Genomic DNA, 19,176 nt, shown 5'->3' on the forward strand with positions numbered 1-19,176 from the left:
AACTGTGAGCCTTGACAGTGCTTGGGACTTTTAGTATTGGTGATGGAGCTTTTGTTCCTTATTAGGATGTCAAGGTTAAAATGTCATCTATGCTATTGTAACTATACTTTGTGTTTGATATGTGAAGTTGACTCCTGCTATAATCAGGAAGACATTGTCAATTCCAAGGCAACTGCCATTGCTGCCTTTTCCTTTTCTCTACTTTTTTCATCTTTCTCTTTCCTCCCTTCCTTCCTCCTCCAAATTTCCTTTTTTTTTTTTTTTTTTTTTTTTTTGGTACAGTGGGCTTTGTGAAAAAACTGGCAATGCAGAATTTCTATTTCAAGTTGATGGAAAATTCAAGAACATGAGATAATACTAGTTTTCATCATATTTGGTGAGCTGTTTCTGTAAGGGAATTTTGAGGAAAATGTAGTTAACATCTGAACATCAGTATCCCTAAAATTTTGAGGATATGTGGTTAGATCTATTATTTTTCTGCTGTTTTTATTCCATTTCTAGCTTTTGCATTTTTAAAGAAATAATTTCAATACCATTTATTCTTTAAGATATTGGAAGTCACATTTTTCCCCACTTTTTAAAAAAAAAGTTTTTATTATTACAATATTGTGGATGAATGCTATCTATAACCAGTAGAAATGCTTCAAAGCTGATTGAAAGGAGGACACTAGGCTTTCTGAAATGCTCTCTGATCAAATATGAGATATGGAAGCATCCAACTGTTTTAACAATGGAAAATCCTTTTTTTTCTGTGTAAAAATAGATCACAGTGCAGTGACCCTAGAGGGAGAGAAAGAATGTAAAAGATGGGTCTTTCTCTCAAAATTCTGACTACATTGTTACAGTCTGTGTCAAAGGATGACAAATCCAAATCTGCTTCCTGTGTTCTTTGAAGTAGTGCTTGGTGTGTGTTACACTATTTTGACTTCTTCAAAATGTTGTAATTTAATTAGCAGATTTCCCCTCTCTAGCCCATTTTGAAGTGTGGGGCAAAAAAAATTATACATATGTACATACATACATATATATATATATATATATATATATATAAATCAGTGTCATAATACTTCATTCTTTTCTGAATCTAACTGCATATTTTGAATGGAATTTGTATGAAAGCACTCTTGTATAAATTTAAATCAGGATGATATAAAAACAATAAATGGTAGTAACCAATGGAGATTAAAGATTATCTGAACTGGCTATAAAAAATTTACTGCCCAATCACTAATTTATAGGCTTGATGCTTGCTAGGGTATTTGCCCAGCTGCACCTGCCTTATCAAACATGTTCAAATGTGAATTAGCTAGCACAAAAAGTTGGCAGAGGAATAGGGAATTTTTCACCTCAAGGTCAGTAATAAGGCAGGCTAATACTGATTTAATGCTGTTATGGTCTGGTAGTTTGGCATGAACATGACTCTATATTGCCATCAGTTGACACATGTCTAGGTTCAAAAAACCACTTTCCTAATTGATACTCTTTTTGCAAGAACATGAAGTAGCAGACACCTGCCTTAGCTGGTAAAAAGTTAAGTGTCCTGGCTAAGCTAGTTGTCTAGGCTTCCTCTGTAACTGTGGGGAGAGGGATTTTCAGGGTGATTCATACAGTTCTAAGAGGTGTCTAAAATAGATGAGATGACTCATCCTCTGGAAGTACCTGCCACTCTACTGACGACAGAGGGAGACCTAGATGACTAACTTACCATAGATAGCTAAATTTTGGACTGGTAGTTAATAGGAGAGAAAGCTCAGTACCAGTGTCTTTTTCTTTTAATGGAAAGAGGCTCAAGTATGCAGTCATTATGAAGAAGTCTATATGACCACTGATCATGCAGTATATGCTGAAAAAGAGATGGACCTGCACTGCTATCCTCCTGTATATTTCATAAATATGTTGATTTTATTTCTTGCTAAATTAATCTGCATCAAGGTGAGGAGAAGAACACATTTTTTACCTTAAAAATCCCTATAGAAAGGGATAAGTGTTATTTACTTTACACAGATCTATGAAGCAATGAGCATGATATTTATTCTGCATCAGTTTCCATTATTGAAATTGCTTTGTACAGAAATCACTTTGTATTTATACCAGTGGTATTGGATGTAAAATCCATTAGGCAGGGTGTAACAGATTGTCAGCATGTATTTACTTAAATACAGCATGAAGATTTGCAGTCTGCATGGCATTAACTTCATTGTCAGCTGCTTCAGATGCACCTTTTTTTGGAGAAGTTACAAAAATTAAGCTTTAAGCTCATTAATATTTAAAACCTATCACTTGCCCAATTTGAAAATTTTGAGGTCTCAGGGAATTTTCACCACATCTGATTTTAGATACCAAATTAGGTTTCTAAATAAGGAGTCTAGGCACCATTTATAATCAGCAGAGTAGAGTTGACACCTCCAGAGAACAATTTGGAGAAGCTAAGGTAAGCAGGAGGGTAGTGCTCTGGTTGCCCTCCAGAGGACTTTCACTGCTGCCTAAGTTGAATTCTCTGAAATAATCTCTGAGATACTTATTTATCCCTCTATATTTACTGTGGAGGAAGCCTAGCCTGGTTTTGTAGGCTGTTGATGTGAGCAACATGAATATTCCCCTTGTTGTTTGCTATCGTAATTCTTAGGTTAGTAATACCTTGTCAACTCAGGGTGCAATATTTTTCTGAATATATTGAGAATATTTTTCTGAATGTCAGGCGTGTATTAGAAGTGCCTGCTGTGTGGTTAATGTATGTAGCATGCTCAGCAATGTTAATGTAGTAGTGTACAATGTAGTGGCTTGTATGTAGTCTATATAGCCTGCTGACTTCTGTTTTCTTGTGACTTGATTAACTGAGCACCTCCTAGATGTCCAAGATAATTAGCAAAATCCATTTGGTTTTCTCAGAAAATTTGCTTTCATTTTGGGTGCTCTCTGGTTGAATCATAAACCATTCTGACTTCTACTGTGTCTGCAAGGCCCGGAGTAGTGAACTGCTGCCTGGCACGGACACCATAAGGCCTTCTTCACCTGCCCTTGCATTCAGAGAGTCACAACACAGTGCTTTGGATCAAACAGCACTGTGAATTGTTAAAATTTCTTAGTTGATCAACAGCTCTTTCACCTAAAGCAGTACACTCCTACTGTAGCTTTGAAAGTATAAGAACTGGTTATGTATTGCTTTATGCAGATTGTACAGGGCTTCAAAATTCAGGGTGTTAACTGATTTGCTACAGTTTGAAAAATCATCTACAGAGTTTAGGAATGTATTGTCATGGTAAGTTGAGATCGATGGATTTTCCTTTCATTTAATATGGAAGCCCAAGATTATGAATAAAGCACAAAATCAGTGAAGGGTGAAGAGAAGTCATGAACACAAATCAGCCTTGATTAATCTTCATTACACACATGGAGAAAAAGCACAAGATATGATATTATGTTAGCACCTGGGTAAGGAAGAGTTTCCAGACTTTCAGGAAGAAATGCAGGCGTGTTACAAAAGACAAGCAATGACTGTAAGTGCTGTACCCTGGGAATTATCTCCCTGTGAAGGAGTTTAGATGATAAAATTACTTTAATATGGTAGCCATAAGAAATAGTGGATGTTTCATCTAAGACAATAAACAGCCTTGAATCTGGTGGATAAGTTAAAATTCTATTCTTTGGTAATTCTTCTTATAAAAGACAAAGGAAGGTAAAATTGTGAAGGACACAAGGGTGTATCCAGGGGAACAAGAACATCATTCATAGTCGCCAGAGTTGTTTGATGAGGCTCACTTGGTAGATACCTGATAACAAGGAAAGCCAATCTGTCACTGTATGGTTCCATAAAGAAGATTTGTCTATAACAGGGAGCATTAAACAGGGTAATGGAAATTACTTGAGCAGCCACTGAATTAATTTTCATTTTAAACATACTCTAAAGATAACTGGTTGGACAGCATTGCAAGTTCTGTATCTGAGTGCATCCATTAAAAAAGGACTGTGAGAAGTTTTCTGGTTTTGAATATAAACTTGGCTGTGCTGTCAGCTAACATCTCCTTTACCTGGAGCAAAACTTTAATTGATGCATAATACAGATAGACTCCATTGTGGACTCCTGAAATCATTACCTAATACAAACTGCTTTTATTTAATAGAGCAACGTAATTGTTTCTCTAGAGGGTGATGAGAGTGATTCATTATATTTGATCTTTTTCATACCAGAATACTGCTGTTGCTAGCTCAGAAGACTTTTTGGTAAATCAAAAGGATACTGCTAGTTTGGAGCATTTCTCCGTCAGTTTGAAATCCCCAAGCTGTAGCTTCAAGCTTGGCAGTAAGTGCTTTGCAGTAGTACCAAGAGAGCTGAAATAATCAACAATAGAAACCTTTTATCTCATGTCTGAAATCCATAGCTAGAAAGAGAATATATATATATATATAAATATTTCTCTTTAATATTTCACATTATGCTTCCACTTAAAAAGTTTAAAGTTCTTTCACTGAGAGTGGACATAAGCTAAGCCAACCACAGGATTAATCATAAATAATTTATATGAACTCCCTCTACTAAGATATCCCACAATTTCATAAAGAATGAACACACGTTCTGAGAATACATAAGGGTTGCTATAATTGGCTCACTTTAACACGCCTGGGAACAACACATGAAGCTGCTGTTGCAGTTTTTCTGACATAGTTGCTTATGTTGCTCACTGTCCACAACAATTAAATGTTCATTTTTCTCTGATTTTTTTTTTTTTTCTTAGAACTGTATCCAGATTAAGGAAAAAAAAAATCTGCTAAAAATTCTGAACAATGTTGACTTGTGAAGGCTGTAGAACAACTACTGCTTCAATAAACAGGATTAGTTTTGGATTACTTTTTCTACAAAGACTCTGGAGCACTGCCTTACTCCTCCTTGCTGTGAAACGTCAACCCCTTCAGATCTCCATGGTTATCTCACAGAATGAAAACTAAAAGCATTCTGGGATGATTATATAAAAACTTGTAAAGGCTAAGTGCCAACTAAAAACCTGTATTTGAGGACTAAACATCACATTTTCAGATGGCTGAGTTTGGTTGTATGGTTGGAGAGATGAATAGAAGCCTAAACTGTGCAGCATGGAATGGGCCTTGGTTTGGGAAAAATACAGAAAAAACCAAACTGATTTATTAGTGTGTCTTTTGAACATATACCTACCAATTTGATTAAACCAACAAGAAACTAGCTGAATTGTATTTGGAAACAGTGGCTTAATCATTAAACTTAAACTTTACTAAAATACAAGATATTCAACATTCTTAATGTGTACAACAGAGATTTAAGAGCATAGTTAAGGCTAGGCTTGCATATGGATGGATGTGCATACCATTAAAACTGGGGAAGTGTGGATTTCTGCCATGTTCTGTAAATGTAAGATACATAAATTAGAATTGCTTAGGGATACTGTTCCTTACATGAATCACTTCTCCAGTCTTTAATTTATGAATAAATGTGCTTGGTGTGACTACTCTTGTCTCACACTGATCTCAAACAGCAGAAAATACCCTGTATGCAATGGTTTGCAGATATATAGTATCCATGAGATATGTTTTTCAATATTGATTACAGTTATTTTATGTTTACAGAAAATTTAAAGCTGGGAGGACTGAAATATACCCAGGAGAGGTTTAATACTGATGTGGAAAAATAGTCAGAGAAAATTAGGATGCAGTTCAGGGACAATTTCAAAGTACTCTTCTATTTAGATGGTATTTCTTATCTAAAATGTAATATGAGGAATGGGCAGTGGCACTTAGGTTGAGCATGAGTCAACAGTGTTGTGTTACTATAAAAAAGTAAACGTGCTGGGGAGACACGACAAATATCAAATATTTAAAAGACTTGAAAGTAGAAAGAGAATAAGCTGTGCTGTGGGCTAATGGGAGTAGGATAGTATAAAATGGACTTAAATCATAGGAAAATTTCAGGCTAAATATTATTGTTACATTATTTTTGCTAGGCATATTGAAAGCACTGGGACTGCTTGTTTATGAGCTGGTCAGACAAATATCTGTCAGAGATAATAGACACTGTCTTGGGACTAGATACGTCATTTGGTTCCTACCAGCTCAGGACTCTATTATTCAATATGGTAATAAAACTTCACAAGTAGTTTCATGCAAATATAAAGATACAATTCAAAGTGAGTAAAAAGCCTTTGACACTAAGCACTGCACGAGATATGCAGTTTTTCTCCAAAATAATACCTACTTCTGGTTTTGGTGAAGAAAATAGTCAAGCTTCTAATTTAGCTTTGACTTTATATTGTCATCTCAGTATCACTCCTTCTTCACAATATCCCATCCCACCCACAGGTCCCTGATCAGAATACCTTTCTCACCTTTCTCATCAGTAGGTTGGGACAACAAAGGAAAAGAAACAGCACCATAGACAGCAAATTCAATTTGAGTTGACAATCTGACGCTGTTGTTGAAAAGCCAAAGCTTGTTCTGTGCAGCATTAAATAAATATCATATATAAAGCACTGGGGGTGTGGGATCTGTGTGGCATCAGCTGGGCTACTAGAGGGTAACACACCATTAAAAAGAATACAGAGGACAACAACAAATATACCATGGTAAAAAATATGATTTGTAAGAGAGAGCAGAATACAGTGTAGAAATGGGGAGGGGAGAACACTGCCTCCCATTGAGGTGCCTGACTCATGCTTTGTGTGTTTAGTGAATAATGTCTAGTGTTTAACGAGATGTGTATATATAGATATATGGGTATAAAGAATCTCTTAATGGAAACTAATTAACTCTTCCAGTCTGTAGAAAGATATTACAAAGGCAGGAGCTGCCACTTGAGCAAGAGGGCAGCAATTTAATGTTTTTTAAAACATATATTCAAGAAGAGTTTTTGTCTAAAGCAAGACCAGCTCTATTATATTACTGTTTCTTTAACATTCCTGTTGGAAAATTTGTGAAGTAGGTTACCTAAATATCTTTCAGATATTATTTTCAGATATCATATTCAGATATGATATGCTTTATGATATGCTGAATTCTGTTTCTCAACAGATCCCCATTTTGTGACAATTTCAAACTTAAATCTCTGGGATTTCTAATACTTAATAGAGTTTTTTCCTTCCTGTTTTCATTCACTGTATCCATAATATCAAAAGCAGTGGAAACGAAGCGTCCAGAAGGTCAGTGCTAGTGCTGCTCTTGTGCTTGATTGCTATCAGAAAATGTAGCAGACAGGTTTTGTAAAAAAGTTTTCTTGACAGAGCAACATATGCTGGTATGATTAGGTCTGGCTGGACACACAGAGTGTTTTCTTCATGGGGACTTTGTGAAGGGTGGTTGCTCCTGCTATCCACATATCAGGAATGTTTCATATCCACATATCAGGAATGCATTCTTTCATTCATGGCCTCAACATGTTTAAGATTAGACTGTAAAATGAGAATAGGCATCAAATATGTGCTTTTACATTAGCTCACTGATCCAAAATACTTTTACCAATCCACAGTCTAGATGAAAAAAACCTGAGACAATGTGAAGTGGACTGTTTAAGGAATTTTAAATTATTTTATTTTATATTGTGGTATCTTCAGTCAGGATATGCTGCATTTTTCTGGGTATCATACAAGCACAAAATTCTAAATTTCCACCTCAAAGTGCTTGAGTTTGTCTGACTCCAGCCTTTACTTATCTGATGATAATGCCATTTGCTAAAGAAGAGAAATGACTATTTTGTGATACACACCTCCATAAATACAGTTGCTGCAACCTAGAAGGTGTCTCCAAGCAAAGAGGCACAAACTTGATCTCATATAATGTTTCTCAGATTTAATGCCTTCACATACCTCACACCAATAACACCACCTTAAGCCACTGGGTAAAGATCTTTCCAGGCTAAAATGACTCTGGATTTTGCATGGCAATTCAGTGCAAGCAAAAAACTTTTGAGAGCATAAAAAACCAGAAAATCACTGCAGAACAGGTATTTTAGATAATTAATATAATACAGTTTGGGGAGCATATTTTAATACTTGCCTTTTGTTTGTTTTTTTCTTTTTCATTATGGATAAATTATATTTCCTAACACGTACTATTCCTTTTTTTTGAAGATTTTTTTGACAGCATGTATATTCTAAAAAAGAGGGTTGAAGTTGAATTTACATCCTTTGCTACGAAATGACTGACATAAAAAACTGATGCAGCTTAAGTGACCCCAGTATATTCTAAGCAGCACAGAGATTGTTTCTGTTTGCACACAAGTATCCTAAGTAACTATTTTGTAAATGGAATATGTATTTGAATTAAAGGCTGAATTATGAACAGTCAGTAATGTCTGCAAAACAATATTGGAAATCTGTCATGAGATTTTTAAATTTGAGAAATTTGATTGCCTTTTTCAATTTCCTGTGAGACAAAATATGCTTTCCCCATTATGTGTAGGTGACAGCAGACTCATCTGTTAATCATCAATTTCCTCATTAGAAGTTCTTGCCTCCTTTTTATATAATTATTCTAAAATATAATTTCAATTGAAATAGATTCCTTGAAATAATTACACTTTAATAGAACATATTTCTTCTGTCCTTCAGAACCTTTGAATTTAGTGCCCCATTTCAACCAAATTTGAGAAGAAGCAAAGCTTTGAGGTAATTTTCTACAAGTTTCATGAATTAAGATGTTCAAAGGGAAGAGGTGCCTTGAGCAATTTTGAAGGAAGGATTGTGTATATGAGCATTCTTCACTGAAAAGCTATCAAGGAAGCCATATTGCTGTTCAAACCTGAGAGGTGTATCTGTAGGATACTAGATTCAATTTTAAATTCCTTGGCATGGGTTTTTATTTCAGTAGAATTATTCAAATTTTTTAAAGTAAAAATTCCAAATATATCTGCGAGAACACTGTAAAATAAATTTTAAGTTCTCTAATAATTTATGCATTATATTGAACTAGTGTACTGTTACTAAAAGGACAGTAGAAATAAAGAGGGATAATGTCATCAGTGGCTTACGGGAGTGGAAACTTAATGGAAATGAGCAGTGCTGAGTCATAGTTAAAATTTTCATTGGTGGAATATGAGTTCCTGCAATGCTCTCAAATTTTAAGTGAATCTGGTGAGTGTTGAAAAAGATACTGCAATATTGTCCCTCATTAATTTAATGGAGAAGAAAAAGTTGTCAAATTTTTAAAATGCATTTACCTGCAGAGGAATTTTAAATGCCAGATTTTAGGAGTTTCTTCTACGCTGTCTGGAGTCACAAAATTCAATGTAAGTATTTTTGTTATTGGTTTATGAGGATGAGAGTATTGATCCAAGATGGAAATCCTTGTGACAGAGACAGCCAAATTCAGTGAAAGCTGTTGCAGGGACCTGGAGATTACCTAATGTATAGAGAACAATACAGAGCAGCTGAAGAGTTCTGTAGCATTGGTAACATACCAAGCATGGTGTAGTGTGTTTCACTCTGGGCGAGTCAGTGTCCTGAAGGTCTCAACAAGTCAGAGTAAAACCAAAAATGCAATAAAAAACATCATAGAAGTGGAAGAGAGAAAGAGGAAGACTAAACTTGTATCACTTGGCTACATGATAGCCAAAACTCTACAAAGGCACAATAAAAATTTATATATATACTTGAATAGTGTACAGGAAAAGATGAGAATTACACACTTCAATGAACAGTATAGAATTGAGGATGAAATGAAGAAAAGTTATATTGATCAGTTCTAGAACTCAGCTCCTGCGATATTAAATTTCCTTTTTGCAACAATCCCCTCAAGGGCAGAGGAGAAAGCCTTCTCTTATGGAACAACACCAGTAAATGGCTGGAAAAAAAACCAGTAAAATACTGGGAAAACAGCAGTTATTGAAAAATCCTGTAGGGATGCCTGGTGGTGTGCTAGGTTGATGGTTGTACTAATGATCTTAGAGGTATTTTCCAACCTTAACAATTCTATGTTTCTGTGAATCTGGGATGTAAGTCATGGCAAATTCCTAGTTTAACAACAGGAGGTAATGTGATCATGTTGTTTGACCTACTGTGTAGCAGACAGGATATTCTTGAAGCAAATCCTGGTTGGATTAGATTTCCTTCTTGTCCATTACCTATGGTTGCACCTTTGGTGTTCAGGTCATTATGTTATTTTTTTCTTTTTTCAGTTCTTCTGAAATAGAGTATTTTTTCTGGAATATTTTTTCCACGGTGAACCAAAGCTAGAAGATAGACAGTTTGAGAGCATGTTGTGAGTCCTGTACATGTGAGGGAGGAAAGGGAGGGGGAGCCTAAAAGTTTGGAAAATTATCTATCCAATCTATCTTTTCTTTCTATTTGTTTACTCTCTACACATGTTTTGCTGTGTGTATTCTCTCACTACTGGAGAGAAGATGTTTAAAGGAATTCTATGCATCTTGAATACATTTTCAGAATAAAAAATGAAAATTAAGGAAAGATATTTCTGTGTAGTCAAAGAAAAGAAGGAATTTAACAAAAATTCCCTGTAGACAAGTTCTTAAGCTGTTTGTGAGCTATCCAATTTATGGACTTATATCTTTTAAACCATTTTTGCCTCATGCCAGTTTGCTGGTAGTGCACACCTGTGGCTCCTGTTTCAAACCAGGCTTCATCATGGGATACAGGCATGAAGATGCAGGGCCCTGTGGTAATACTTACATGTAGTCTGTCAATGCTGAGGCCTGACTGAGAGGCTCTCTGAAGTCCAGGAGAAATTTGCAAAAAAAAAAATAATTTGGGATTGAAAACAGAGATGATAAATTATTTTAAGTAAAGGCTCCAAACATCATGTGTTTGTGCAGCATCCAGCTTGGTATTGCTTTGATTATGTCTGAAAGCCTTGACTATGTGACAATTCCAAATAGCATTATTTTATTGATAAACTGTATAATTTTCCCCCTTCTTGCCATGAGCATGTTTTATCTTCCTTCAACCTAGATAAAGTTTGTTTTCCTTTTAATGAATATTTATCTTCCTATTTCTCATATATTAATTTGGAAAAGAAAAATATAATTTTACAGAGTTAAATAAACAATAGGCCCTGGTCTATTTGACAAAGTCAAAATACTCAGTATTCCAGGGCTGAACCCAACAATTCATCCTCTGTGGCTCCCAGGTCTTACACCAGCTCTAAAATAAATGAGCACAGTCCCAACTACCGAGGCTGACTTGTTATCTCTATATGTACTTTTCAGATAACAGACATTAAATAATTCACTATACAAAGTCTTATTTCAATTAAAATGGTAAAACTGATAAAGAAGTTTTCTTTACTTTTGGGAACATATCTCTGGCTTGTAATTGCATTAATTACAAATACACACAGTTGAAAAGTTATTCAAATGCAAATTTTCTTAATGAGAAGAAAGCAACTGGGAGTATAATTTTTAGTTGTTGCAGTTAATGAAAGTATTTGATTTTGTTTTAATTGCACTTTTAATAAGATAAAGTGCTCTCACAGTGATGAGGTTTCACTAATACAGCATCATCTAAGCAGTGCTAGAGCTTCTGAAGGTTGCTGATGGTGGACAGAGCAGCTGGCACTGGGCCCTTGCTGGAGATGAGTGAAGCAAACAACCCTTGCTCCTGGGCAGTGCTGATCTCTGGCTAACAGCAGTGGGCTGAAGAATGTCACCAGAATGACCCTAAAGGTTCTCTTGTATTTTATCTAACACTGGTAAGGAACTGCAGCAACTTCTTTTCAAAATGATAGATGTCAAAATGGATTTACCTCCTTCCCCAAACATCCTTCTCTCAATATACTCTAAACTATTATTATAAATAACCAAGTATATAGATATTAGTGGGTTACCTTTCAGTCTTGCATGTGAGATGGTATCAGATGAGGAAGAGCAACCATCTGGGGAAACTGGAAGCAACTGGCACTTTGTGACCATATCCTGCCCCTCTTCACCCTTCAGTCTGGGAATGTTGGCAAAAAAAGGATGGCAAATCCCATCACTGGGTGAGCCTCCTGGTACCCATGAGTAGCTGTATCCAAACCTCAGGGGTTACATTTCCTCAGCTGTGATTTCAGAATGCCATACTTTCAAAGTGGTTTTGCAATGTAAATCAAGAGTGAGTTCCAGAAAGGCTTGGTCTAGTTGTAAACAACTTAGGAACAACAGCAAAAAGATAAAATGCATCAAATAAATAGGAATATTTTCATTTAACTCTAATTATAATTAATATACTTGAAGGTATGATAAAAGATTCCCAGAATAATTCTGAGCTGTTTGCTTCATATAATGAAGAAATCTAGTTATTTTTAGCATTCTAACAGAATGTAATTTGGTATAGAGTGCTAATTTTATGGGTTTTTTTTTAAAGTATTTCAGAGGTACATACATGGCAAATTAATTTTTCATAGATATTATGCATAAATGAAATTTAGAGAAAATATGCATATCTTAAATTGAATAGATTCACCATAGAATCCTGATAAGAGTTAACCTGCTGTTAATTTTCCTCTGCGATGAAAACACTACCAAGCAACAAAACCAGATGTTTAAGCACATCTTCACAGGGTGGAAAAGAGGGTTTTAAGATTAGAACTTCTAGCATATTTTCCAAGCAAGTACTTGGGAAACCCATGGAGATGTCTCAGATATACTGAACAGAATCCAATATATAATAAGACAATTGACATGGCAATCACTGTGTTTTACAAAGGAAATATAAGAGGTACAGGGGTGAAGTAAAGGGTGAGGCAAGAGCAGGAACCAAAAGACATCATTCTGGTAAAGGAAAGGTAGTATAGGCAAGTTCTGGTCAGAGAGGAAGGGAAGGATGGAGCAGCAAGAGAGATAAGGGACAGTAGGCTTGCTATCTTCCCCAGTTACCCATTTTCTTCCCTTGTGTGTAAACATGGGGTATCTCCTAGTCAATTTTAAGCATTTCACCTTTCTCCCACAGAAGCTCAAGGCAAGGGGCTGTCTCAGACCTCATTCGTCCAGTGTAGGGGACATGGCCAGAGATGGTCTTGTTGCAGGTTGTTTCTGCTCCAGGAGTATCTGCACTCATTAAACAGTGTTTGGATGAATGATCCAGAGAAACTTTACATGTGAAAGGATAGCTGGTGTAAGTGCTTTGAAATATGTATGTTTATTCAATTTTGATTGTATTGCAGACACAGAGGTTCTGAAATGTATTTGGGGAATCTTTTTCCTGGGGTTCTCCAAAGGAAACCTTTGGAGAAAGCAAGAGCAAGCTTTTATAACAACTATCAGATTCTATGAATGTTTTTGGCTTCTTAAATACTGCTGCTGTAATGGGATGAAAAAAAGGAACAGGCTCTGAATGGCCAGTAAGGGTATAACTCTTATACTCTGTAATGGGGAAGTAGATGATGACAGGGGCAGACATCAACTTGCTTTTAAGTACTTACTATTACTGTAACCATCATGTCATGAAAGGTCATTGACATCATCAGCTATAGAGCCAAGTTATTTTCTCTTTTCTGATACAGTATTTCAGACAGCCATTAGCCAATCTCCATTGTGCTATAACAAACAGAAATTTAGAGAAGGGAACTGGGCATTTCTGTCACCCCTGGGGCTAGTGGAGAAAAGAATGATGTGATCCCTAAAGCTGCTCACTGGCTTTGGGGTACACTTGTGTCTGTGCTCTGTGAGTTGACCTTTCCCTTCTCTGTGCAGTATTGACAGTGGTGCTTCCTCCTCCAGTAGGTGCCAAGGAAAAGCACCATCTGATTTTGCATACCTGAACTGCATCACGATAGCCACATCTTAAATGGCTATCTGCAGCTGCTTAAAAGTCCACTGACATGTACAAAAGTGAACATAAATGCATTCTCTTTAAAGTAATTCACTGCTGCAAAACTCTGTTAAGGCAGTAAAGGCATCCCAGGCATATCTTCTGCCCTTTCAGACTGAGAAAGTAAAAAAATACTAGACTTCTAGAAAACCACAAAATGAAGAGTTATTTTCAGTTCTCAAATAACCTTAATTTTGCTTTATTTGAAAAATTACGTAATAAACGTAACTTTTCTCTTTCTGACTCAAAAACTGTAATGAAGGAGAAGCTGCTTGTATTTTCTCTGTGGTCATATTTGCCCTAGTCCAAAAAAGTACAACTCACCTGCTAAATTTTACAGGTACATCACCTTTAGCTGGATGCACATGTACAATATAAGACTATTTGTTTTTCTTTTTTCGGTTAGCCTCTACACGAACTATATTATTCTGCAGCTTCAGTGTCAAAAAGCTTGACAACAAAAATATCTCTAAGTTGATTCTAACCATCTTTCTCCATGAAATTTCTAAAATGTATAGAAAAATTAAGATTGGAAATGACCAGCCAACAACCCAGCACCTCCATGTTCCCCACTAAATCTTGTCCTCAAGTTCCACATTCACACACCTTTTGAACATTTCCAGGGATGCTGATTCCACTTTCCAGCATAGCCTGCTCCAATGCATGACCACTTCCCAGTGAAAAAAATTTCCCAAATATCCAATCTAAACCTTCCCTGGTGGATCTTGAGGCCATTTCCTCTCATCCTGCCAGTGGTTGCCTAGGAGAAGAGGATGACCCCTCCTTGTTACAACCTCCTTTCAGGTAGTTGTGAGAGTGACAAGGCCCCTCCTGAGCTTCCTTTTCTTTGAGCAAAATATAGTTTATTATAGGTCTTAAGGCACTAGCACATAAATTTTTTTTCTAATCACGTGTCAAGGTCTGATAGAGCTCCTGTTATTGCACAGAACATCCCCTGATGCCTCCTCTTGCACCCACGTTGCTCTTGCCACATGCTGCAGTTCCTTTCACTGGGAGCAGGACATAGGGATTTTACCAGCCTTCCCAGGGCTGCTGTCTCCAAGGGAAGAAGAGGGAGGACAGAATTCAATGTATCTGTATTTATTAAGCTTTCTCATTGGGATTGCTGAATTTGAAATTATACAAAGGTGTTGTCTGGTATCCATTGTTATTCTTAGTAAATTCTTGCACTGGGATGGCAGGGATTCTGCCACCTCCCCAGCTAATCTCTTTCAAGGTGTGTAATTAGAAGACAAACTGTTGATAAACATTCCCTTAAGCACAATTTAAAAAATCATGCTTACTGAAAAGTAATTGTATACTATTTCCATCTTTTCAATAGAAAGTAGTTGTCTTGCCTAAGGGTAGATATCTGAAAGTTGGTTGTCGATGTCTAGACTCATCAACCTAGATTCCCTTTATAGCCAGCTGAAAGAAACAGGCACCTCCAGGGCATGATTCATCTGTCTGTCTTAGAAGAAATGGTAAGTGGAAAAGGATTTCTTTCTGAAATATATGCCTCAGAAATTATTGGAGTTGTTCAGGAAACGGTTTTCATATTCTGTGGGAAATAGATTTAAAGAACTGTTTTTTCATCAATACTAGAATGAAGAAAAATGCTTTCAAGAAATTTTCAAGAAATTACATATTTAAAAATTCCCTCTTAGTAAAATGAAAGGCTTATTTTCTCATGTTTTCTTTCTTTATGTTTTATAATTCACAATGGAAAAATTAAATTTGGAAATGAAGAGAGCTTTTAATAAGAAAAACTAAAACTTGATATCAAAGTAGAATATTTTGATCTCACTGGTATTCTTCAACTTGAATTGCCTTTTCCTTATGAAAAGTTACCAAAATTGACCCATTCCTATGGAAAGTTTTGATTACCATGAAATGGCGTTTTTTGTAAAAAAATGTGGCAACAAAATTTTTTCAACCAGCTATACAAGTTATGTATGAGTGAACAGAACTTTGTACAAATAACTGTTTTTAATCCCTCTTATAAAAACATTATTATACCCTCTTTATAAAAACATTATGATTTCAATTAACAAAGTTATTTTAACTTTCCAAGGTCTGACAAGTAGCTCTCACTTAAGAAAGGGCTAATGGTGGCATAGTTTTGAGAAATGTCTTATAAAGGTAAGCTTCCAATAGAATAAAAATAATTAGATATGTAAGATTGTTTTGGGCTGTCACAAATTTCTTGAAGGATGTGACCAAAATACTGATGTACCTACTTTCATGTGACCAAATGCAAACAAAGAAAACAAGCTGAATGACATTGTAATAAAAATAATTTTGTACCCCCATAAAAAAATTAGCAAGGGGTTTGAGTTTTGTATTATAAATGATTGATGGCTATCAAGCAATCTGCGACTGCAAAGCTAATACATTGAGCTGCAATATGACAATAATGAGCTGTGACAGTCTAACTGAGTAAGGGAAAGTTTCACAGAACTGGGTGTCTGGAAGGAAGACTTCAAAGTTGACAAATGACTTCTAGCTAACTTGCTTCCTTCTGCAAGGCATGTTCTAGTGTTGCTGAGAGACAGATGTTAAATGGAGCTAGACAGAACTGAACACACTTCAGTAAATATCTTGCTGATAGGACAACTTACACATCAGAAAGAAGGAACAAGCATTTTTAGGACAATCAGAATGAAATCTTAGTCTTCATTCAGACAATGTGGGATTCACCTCACCTAATCATGAATTGTCTACTGTGCACTATTTACACTCTAAAGTAGCCAACACACTTTATGGTCCAGGAAGGGCATATTGTTTCTAGGGCATATTTTAGATACAAGGTTTAGGATAAACATGCCTAAAAAGCATGTATTTGTCTTGCTAGGTTTAAAAAGAAGTCTAGGCTAACTAGTTTAGATGCCAGTGGTTATAATGGACCCATTACAGATCTTCAAAAAGTCTCAGAATCTGATCAACTAAACCACTGCCTATCGAATGTTCTGTAATTAATTTTCCATTTCTACTATATTGATTTTTTAATCAGTCAATTGGATTAAATTCACTGCCAGATATTTTCTATGAACTAATTAGCTGATTGTTTGAGGGAGTAATGAAATCTGAAATATATATGTGATATCCTAGTTAGGGAGAATTTGACCACTATGCATTTAGACTGCCCAGAAGAGGAAAAAGTCTTATCAGCTTCTATGCTATATTAACTTTTTGCCAGCATAAAAACAAATTGTTAACAAGAACATACTAATTAAATAAAAAAGGCTTTGGCTTATAGTTCCTAGCATGATACTGTATTATTCTTCCCCTATGTCATCTCCATTTCCCATGTATAGTATTGCAATATTTGCTGGACATGAGGTTAACTCAGTGCCTGAGACTGGAAGGTACAGATAGCCCTGCATGTCCCAGCCCAGCCTCTCAGGGCCTCCCCTAACCCTCTCCTGACTCCCAGCACCTCCATTTCATCCTGTCTTGGCACCACCAGTCCCTGACCCAGCTACATGATGGATGTGCATGTGGCCAGTCCTGTCTGTCCCTGTGTGCTGTACCCCTAATTGGTTCTCTCAGCAGAAGGAGTGTTCCTGGAGCAGCTGTACTGCTTGCAGTGCCTGGAGCTGTCAATATTGTCCATCTCCACCCAAGGTGCTCAGCTCCTGTGGGATGGCACCTGCGGTGAGGGCACAGCCTATGATGGGGTCACCCTTTGCTCCTTCCTGAGGGAGCAACCAGACCCTTGCTGCTTCGCTGCATGTCATCCTCTTCAGTGTTTTCTGAAAGGCTAAAACATTGCTGATCACTGCTTGCTATTGATTTGTGTAGGCTCTTTGTACAAGCATGCACTGACCTTTTATTTCAGAGCAAGTACACAGATGGAGCACTTTCACCTGAAATGGCAAAAGAAGAGCCCTCACAAGTCCAGGCTAGACAAGTTCTCAGTTTCCTAGGCTATTTGAAACATCTCTTCACTGGAATGACATCAGAAATGCCTGAAAAGCATGGACAAAGAGGTTAGATGAGCACTGGGTGCAAGTGTGCATGCAAGTTTGGGAAAAGTGGTTTGCCTGTAGATATGAGTTAGATTCTAGCCCTAGCCGTATCTGTGGCTCTCAGAAGGGGACAGAGCTGCTGGTACTTCAGTGCTCTCGATGCTTGGCATGAATTGCTCACACCAACTAACAAGGAGACTTTGGAGATATGACTTCCAGAAGGTGGAGGTTGCACAGCAGAGGTAATAAAGATCTTTGCTTTTGAATTACAGTTGCCAAAACATGAACCTGAACTGATGTGGCACAACTATTTTAGAAACAGCAGTTGCTGAAAAAGTAACTCAAACACACGGAAACTACTGAATCAACACCAAAAATGCTGAATGGCTGATATGGAACAGAAATTAATCTGATTGAGAAAAAAATTATATTGGTAAGAACTGTATAAATAGGACTATGTTTTTCAAGACCTGTGACTAGAAGGTTGAAATGACCGGAATGTACGAGGCATGGCAATATGATAGCAAGTTTCTTAACTGAGGAGGAAGTGCTCAAAAACAAGAACACACAAATAGGCATGGTGTAACAGACCAAAGCTCACTCTGGGTACCTTTCGTGTATCCAACAGCAGCCAAAGCAAAGAGAGAAGAACATAAGAGCAAGGCTGATACACCTAACACTAGTCTCTAGCCATCGTCATCTTGGGGACTTCTGTGCTTCATACGATTTCTGCTTATTGTAACCTTCAGGGGATTTTCAATTAACTTATTTTGGTCCTTTGAATTAATAGAAACATCCAGACCTCATTGGCAAAGCAGTCCCTATCTGGAGCCATTTTTCACCTAAACAATGTTTTGTTTTGAACCAGGTTCCTATTGTCTTCATTTAAAGTTCTATTATTTTCTTGGAAAACATTTTGAACAGCCCATTAGAAATGAAATGAATGTCTGTAGATACGTTTGACTACCTAATGAGATAAAATTGCTTTTTGAACAGCATTCACTGAAACCTTCAATTTTTAAGCTGTTTGGACAGCAAATTTTAAATATTTTGACATTTCCATGGTTTGAATATCATTGTTGGTCTGTTTTGAAAGTATTGCATTATTCAGTATTTCAGAAGAAAGACACAGTTCCTAGCACACCTTACTCCAGGCTAGATAAATCCTAATCACCTCTGGCATACAGGAGTTTTCTCAATCACTTCTAGGTTATTTTACCTTTTTTTCCTCTTCCTTTTTTTCTTTCTTTTTTAATGAGAGTCTGGTTTAGACAAAATAATTCTTTTAAACAATGCATTAATCAATTGACATTGCAGAATGGCCAGAAACTTCAGATGCCATCCATAAGATTTTCCATCAGTGAATTGAATAGTGCAAGGAGAAACCAAAGTTGCATTTCCCCTTTATATGTGATTTATCTAAAAGATAACATGGTCTTTAACTG

Source organism: Oenanthe melanoleuca, chromosome 3 (assembly GCF_029582105.1).
Source record: "Oenanthe melanoleuca isolate GR-GAL-2019-014 chromosome 3, OMel1.0, whole genome shotgun sequence".
Classification (NCBI taxonomy): domain Eukaryota; kingdom Metazoa; phylum Chordata; class Aves; order Passeriformes; family Muscicapidae; genus Oenanthe; species Oenanthe melanoleuca.